Source organism: Pinus tabuliformis, chromosome 8, assembly GCF_031772625.1.
Source record: "Pinus tabuliformis cultivar Carrire ecotype Pingquan chromosome 8, CPIR1, whole genome shotgun sequence".
In the NCBI taxonomy this organism is placed as follows: Eukaryota; Viridiplantae; Streptophyta; class Pinopsida; order Pinales; family Pinaceae; genus Pinus; species Pinus tabuliformis.
Window position 1 is genome coordinate 22,649,398 of NC_142294.1, and position 7,835 is coordinate 22,657,232.

The 7,835-nt window shown below is 39.5% G+C and overlaps 1 pseudogene; it reads right to left on the reverse strand.

Annotated features, from left to right (window-relative positions):
- Positions 1 to 1,186: 1,186 nt before the first annotated feature.
- Positions 1,187 to 2,450, reverse strand: LOC149233954 (uncharacterized; annotated as a pseudogene).
- Between the last annotated feature and the right edge of the window lie 5,385 nt (positions 2,451 to 7,835).

Below are 7,835 nucleotides of genomic sequence, written 5' to 3' on the forward strand. Positions count from 1 at the left end.
ATAAACTCTGCTAAGGGAAAAACAAATCGGCCCCAAGACAAGGGATTTGTTTTATCATTATTAATAAATAAAACTAAAAAAGAAACAATCAGCGCTTCTGAAGATAGAATAGCGCTCCTTCTACTCGAATTTGTTGAATCTGATGAAGAGGTGGCATTACAGGTGTCAATCCCATTTACTGAAGATAAACATAAGCAATCGAATCTTGTATGCCACTTTGCACATTCTGGAAATTATAACTGCGCCCCAAATCTCTGGAAATGCGTTGGCCATTCAAATAAGGAAATCTGAAGTCATAAATAGGAAATTGAATCCTATTCTTCTGCTTATGGTTGATATTCTGTGTTTGTTTCGGGTCTTTACTTTTCACCTTTCATTGCCAAGTTAGATTTGCCATTTGAATAACACCGATTTTTAATAAAACTAGATCCTTTACTTCTTTTTCACAATGCTCACGTGTAACTTCTTCAAAAACAGCTGAATCCTCTGACACGGCGTTCTCAAGATCAGATTGAAACAATTTCAAATCGGATCTGCTAATTTGCTGAACGTGTCCCATGATCCATTTGCACAGTGGTTTCGAATCTCTTCTCGTGTTAGTGACCCATTTTTGTAAACCAGCATCACCATATAGCAATTTGGATCAACAGGATTGGGTAAAACATGTCCTTCTAGGCCAGGGTGTGGTTCAGTTGTAATTCCAAAAACCACATCACTTGTACCCAAACTGATTGCAAGGTCTCCAGGAGGATTCAAAGCCAAACCTGCCAAGCTATTTGGATTGTCTCCAGACCACTGGATAACCAAACATTTTGTTTTTTGTCAAACATGAACCTGTCTACAAAATATGAGCTCAAACTACCAGCAAGAGCATACGATGGAGCCAATGATCCAAGTTTCTCTTCCAAGTTTGGAGCAGTGGCCTCTATGGCTTCCTTCGACCAAGTTCTTTCCCTTAGATCCATCAAATTCATCCCTGCTTCATCGGTTTCATCAATACACCACGTCAATGCCAGGCGCTGACACGTACATAATTTGCTGAACAATGCCAGGCGCTGACACATACATAAGTAATGTTTCTTGGCTTTGAACTTTCAACGCAGGTCCACATAGCAGTAAAGGTGTTAAGCGGATAGGATTCCCGATTTTTTATTTTAACTGGCTCCGTTAGTTTCAGATTTGTCTTTTATTCTTGCGATCTCAAAGCCTTAGAGCGAACTGGGAAATCATGATCTCCCCAAGAATCAATAATAATCCCCGATCCTAAACAACTATTTCCCTTGTAAAAGCTACATATTGTCCTGCTGCAAGTCCCTTCTTCACCTTCATTGTTGTAAAGGATATAATCATGATACGTTGGGGCAAACTGATGTACTGTGTCATGGTAAAAATCATTGAACTTCAAAGCATGGCCAAGGCTCCTAGTTAAACCACTAGATGCTCCTATGTTTGCTTCAGCATACACTTTATATGGGAATGCATACAAATGTCCCACCGCAGCAATAGCCATCTCGAGACAAAGTTCTGAATATCAGCAGCATCTTCTGCACTTTTAATCGTGCCAGACTTTGCTGCAAGAAAAACTAGCACTCCCTGCCAACAGATTTGATGATTACAAACTTTGGAACTGGATCGAATGGCCGAAGCCGATCTCTGCAGGCCACATAAAATAAAAGCAATGCATACGATGCCAAAGAGTATGATATAGTGTAAATGATAGTCACATATAGGTAGGCTTGCTTGGCACTGAAATTTCCATCCTCGTACTTTCCTTTTGCATACAAAATAAATGTAATTGCAACAAGTACGAGCTGCAATGCACCCTGCTTACAACGTCGAATGAAACGCCCATCAAGAGAAATAGGAGGAATACAACATGTCATCAGATTCTATGATGACTTCAATACTTGGCCACTTAAACTTGTGACTACAGCACCAGGACCATCCACCCATATTAGACATAAAGAAAGAAAATTATCGCCCATCACCAGAGACATGAATGACATTGTCACATATACCGGCACCATGAAGATAATGCGAACCATATATCGCTGATATGTTGGCTCTGTGTAGTTCCAGAGATGTCTGTTGACAATATGTACACAATGCTTACCAGCAGCAACGCAATGACACAAGAAATCAATCAATCTCAAAACAACCTTCAGGTATTGTGCCAAATTAACCGCATCTAGATTATTCAGAAATTCAAAGCAGATATCCATTATCACTAGAAGGCTCCTTCTGCAAAAAGTTGGGCTTTCATACACATCCTTTCTAGGTTCCTCAAATCTACATGGCTCTATTTCCATTAATCCTGAGTACATTGCATCATGCTGAAAAGGACTACTGTTGTACATATCAAAAATATGTGGTCTAAGTGCATCTAATAATCCAGCAACAAGATATAAAGCATGCCCAAAGGAACAACCATGACCTTCTCCCTTTCCCATTCCTAGCATCTTTTCCTTTAGTAACTCTGCCAGAGTCTACATATGGGGTAGTAACAATGCAGGATGTTTGTTGTTTTTTTTTTTCTAAATGATGACAGAAACCATAAGCTGTATTGGATTCCCTTTCAGTTCCTGTACATACAAGTCTCAGAGCATTTGCAATATTTTGAAGAATGGAAACGCCTGTCCAGATCTGCAAAATAAAGAATTGCTGCTATGTAAAATGTTGAACCCATCCAGTGTATTGTTTTCCAAGAACACATCGGCTTGTGGAATGCCATGAAAAGACAATGGGAATGCAAAGTAGATGGTCCAAAGTAGTTCTTTTCTGTGACAAAAGACTCTCAATGGTATCATGCAAACTGTTTCTAGAAGCTGATATCGATGCCACAAGCAAGCTTATTGTCCAAGAAATAAGGTCGTCTTCAACAATTTTGTAACTGGAAGCATTCTGTTGATATGAATATTTGCACATGAACAGACAACTAGCTGATAGTGCAGTTATCAGTGATGCTTCTTTGTTCTTGCCTGTTACCTCGAATTCTGCCATTAATGCTGCCAACCATCTATTCTCCCTAGTGGCATCAGCGAGAAAGACAAAAAACAAGCACCAAAATATTTTGTGGTCCAGTCCATTTTCTACAGCTAATAAAGTAATTCCCACAACATGACCCAACACATTTTGTTGCATTTCTCTTTTCCAAGACAACAGACTAGCAAGACGGAGTCTAACAGGACCAATCACGTAACCTACAGGGAAACTTATCTTTTCAGCTGGGTTTGTCCGCAGAATAGACAAGGGTGCATGCCCCCTAAGCTTTGTTTCATTCACCAGACTACTCATGGCAATCAGGTGGATGGAATGAAGGTTCTCTTACGAGATCAAGGGAAAGAATCGACTTGGAACTTGGGACCTTGTTTCATTTTTAAAAGAGCTTGACACAAGACAAGGAATTATGCTTGCCCTTGTTTCATTTATTAATGAGGTTGACACAAGTCAACGAAATATCCTCGGGGACCCTTAGTTACATTTTTTAACGAGGTTGACACAAGACAACGAACTATCCTCTTACGTCCCTGTATCACAACTCATAGGTGGTCATGAAGGAGAGATCTAGTTCCAATGCCCCTAGTACATGTTGTACAACATCACTAAATTGATCATCAGTCGATGTAGGTATGGAACAAGTTGCCACATAATTAACCCGTGGTGGGGATGATACCATTGGTATAAAAGGATCATTTAGGTAAGATGGTTGACTAGGAGCCATGTTTGGACTGGGAAATGAAAGCTGGTCAACGATGACAATCCTGCCTTCATGCGGGAAACAAATCACTTGAAAGAGTGTTGAAACAATAGCTCCCATGTAATAAACATAGTCACGCCCAAGAATTAAATTGTAATCTAAAGGTCCTGGGACTACCATCACGTTCAGATAAATGGTTTTTTCTCCCAAAGTGATACGTAACTGAGGAAGGCTCCCTAATGGTCGACTAGTTCCTTTATTAAAGCCCAACAGATTCTGTGTAACAGGCACAAGTGGTGGGGAACCGAGAGCTTGCCAAGTAGTTGAGGAAAGGATACTCACTGATGCACCTTCATCTATAATAGTGCCAGATACCATCATATTACAAACTTGTATTATGATCTAGAAAGGCACATAGGAAGGAAGGCGGGATCCTGCTAGTCGATTCCAATCAAAGGAAGTGACTAGACTACTTGGAGGGGGTACCGTAAGGAACAATTAACCTCTTGAGTTACAAGAACTGGAGGATTTTCCTCTTGTCTTGATGGAACAGGTGGATTGCCCCCAAGGTCGTTAGAATCCGAATTAACAAAAAGAACTTGAGTGGTATCATTTTTACTCTCTTCGGGAAAGGTACGATTAGCTGAAGGTAAAATCGGGTCAACTGTTACCTCAACCTGTTGATCTTGGTCGGGTATAGACTCGTAGGATTCACTTTCAGAGAGAGTGGTTTCGACCGACGGTTGATTTAAGTCAGCCAGTTCATTAGCTAGTGAAGGTTTCAAGGAGAGTTTCCTGTAACCAGATGGAAGTCATTGTGGTGAAGCAAGACGGTTATCCAACACACTTTTGGCTTCATCCAAATAGGGACAAAGGTGAAAGGGGTGTATACCTTCACATAACCGACATGGAAGCTTGAGTTTCCCCTTCTATCCATGAACTTTACTATCACTAGTTAATGGTGTGTTACCAACATGATCTCCAGAAGTTGATGACACAGGATGGTGCGAATGGGAAGACTATTCTTTCAAGATCCGAGGAAAGTAAGCAAAATTTTGATGAAAATGGTCTTCTGCACATATTATGCATGGATATTTGGGTTTAGGAGCTTTAATGTGCAGATTTTCATTAGATGTGTCATTCAGAGCAATGGTTGCTTGGTTACCCCCTTGCTAAATTGGCTTCTTCTTCTTAGCCACCTGGTTACTAGTATCAATACTTTTACCAAGCGAAAAGGAAGAAGGGGAGGAATAAACAAACAAGGAAGAAGGAAAAGGGTCAATTCCAGGTTCAACTAGAGGTGTACTCGATCGCGGAGAAATCACGGCCTTTTGAACCACAGAGGTTGAGAACAACCATATTGGCAGGCCAATGGTAAGTCTCGAAAGGGACAATGTAGCCATATAAGGAGCACCAATATTTCCCCAAGCAGGAAAAGGACTAGGATTCCCCTCAAAAGGGATTCCTTGATCAGTGGACTCTGAATTCGTCGCCATATGTCTCAATCTAAGATCAACTAAGGAACAAGGATGTTATTCTGAATTCAATTATTTTTAATGACGCTTGGACACAACTTTTCTTTTTCAGTTTTTAAGAGTCAAGAAAAATCTAAAGATGACTCTAGTCTCCTTCGATTTTTAATGAGCTTGAAAGGACAAGTGCTCAGATGGACCTTTTCTTTTAAAGAGTCGAAAAGGAACGAAAGTGACTACTCTGGAAATCTAGACAGAGGGATTACCAAACCAATCGCAAAACTGCAATATACACCTTGGTGATAAATTAAAGAGAAATTACCAAGGACTTATGTACGGTAGTCAATCTTCCCGAATGTTGTGTTCAGTGCATTGCGATCAATAAGGCGGCAGACTCAACTTCCTATGGATAAAGGATATAAGCCTATTATGGTCTCCCAATATATATGTGATGGTACAAGGAGCACAAGTTCGTGCTAGCACTTTTCGTATCAAGGAGGAGGAATCACCCAACCTTCAATGAAAACGATAGTTACTAGTTTTTACGACGCCGGAACACGTCTCTAGCCTAGACCTCTAGATATGTTGCGTTAAGTTCCAAAGCGTTGTTATGTTCATTGAAATTTATTTTAAAGTCGATCTCGTTTAAAGATTGCCTTTCAATGGTTCACCGTGTGATGATGATTTTGAAATTCCTAAAATGCAATCTACAATGATAAACAATCTTTGTTTATTTTGATCAATGAAAATCTTAGCTACTAGGGAAAGAAGATTACAATTCTTTCAAACAAAGAGCAAAGAGCACACACTAGTGCATTTTCCTAAATCATTTTTTCGCGCACAAACTAAAAATGCTAAATTCAAATGCATGTATTTTTTTTCGTCCTCCTTAATGTGAAAAATTCCAAAAAAGGAGAACTAATTGTAGCAAAAATCTGAAATATTTCTTTCAAAGCAACATTTTCGACAATTTCTTCTTCAAAAGAGAAAGGAAGACTAAACGACACTTTTCAATTTTGAATAAAAAAAATGCATTCGACACTTCGAATATCAACAAATCAAACCAAATACATGACGAAAAGTTCAATCGACTATTCATAGAATCACTTGCGCCCCGGGCTCAGTCGTACTGCTCATAGTGTTTGAATGTCTGGACAAGAGATCAAAGACACAACAAAGCATACAAATACAAATAGAATAATTGAAAGTAATCCACTTAATAGATCAAGGAGAATTAAGATAAATGATGCATTAACACAACATTTATGGAAAGTGAACCAACAATTGTATATATTAATAGAATAAAGGAAGAAGCATACAACCAAGCCTTGATTTCAATAAGATCTCCTTGAGTGAATGTCCAAGTCCAAGCTCAACCTCTCCAAGCACTCCTTCTCCAAGCTAAATGAGTAGCATGTAGGCATTATCTCAGCATAAGGCTGAAAATAGCCAGAGACAAAACATTTGGGCATGGGAGAGGATGAATATATAGGCAGAGAAAGGGAGTTAGGATCCCTCCAAAGATATGAGAAGGCCCTCATCTCAAGGAGGTAGCTCATAGGGATAAGACCAAAGGGCCAAGTTGAGAGAACTCGACCTCATCCATGCCGAACAACCTCCATCTCATTGTTCTGGAAGTCTCTAGATCACGAAGCTTCTTGTCCTCTTTGGGAAAAATTGCCTTTTAAGGATCAACGTGGGTATCCAAGCCAAAAGCACACTAGCAGCGCGAGGCTAGTGAAGTGCAACTAGCGACCAGCATGGGTTTCCAATGTAAGGGGAGAAATGATCCTCAAATTAGGGTTTTAGAGCCCTTTTCTTCAAGGAAATCTCAAGGCATTTTTCCATCAATGTTTTAGGGAGGATCTGAGTTATATATCCAGATAGGTACATTGCATGATTGCCATGTTTCAGGTACTTCATGTTAGGTCGCTATAATACTAGTGATTTCCCCATTACTTTTTTCATTGTAGCCCTTATTGTTATTGTTGTGCCCCTATTCTCCCCATATTGTTATTATTGTGCCCCATAGAAGCCCACTATTGTTATTGTTGTGCCCTTATATTATTATTGTTATGACGGCTTTGATTATATTGCGACCCCTTAGACTCCTATATATAGAAAGGAGGTTTTTTCATTTGTATCATCCAAGAATTGTTCATTTGTATAATGTAAAGGAGGTTTCCCCCTCGAACAGGTTGATTTTGAAGGTGTTGATCAATATTTTCTTCTATTTTGTGGGATTCTTTCATAACATTTGGTATCAAAGCTCTGGATTATAGGGATTCACTGCTCCAAACAGGTCATCGTGGAATTTTCACTATAACTTTTTTTCTGCGATGTTTCAGAAGCCAAAAACAAAACCCATTTGAGTCGAAATCTCTCTGAACCTTAGGACCAAATTTCAGATCTTGTCTAGTTTCAGAGATATGATCCAAGGCAGTTAGGGTTTTGCAAGATCTCGAAGTATATCTCAAACAGGTGACCTGGGGAAAATAATCATAACTTTCTTTATGAGCATCAGATCGAAATTTCCTAAGAATCTACAGAAAGAGGACGGCCTGTAGTTTTCTGTGTATCGGTTTCAAGGCTTAAAATCGAAAACAATGACACGTGAAACTTCGTACAAGTTCGCTCTACTGAACCAATCTATAATTAGGTCATTG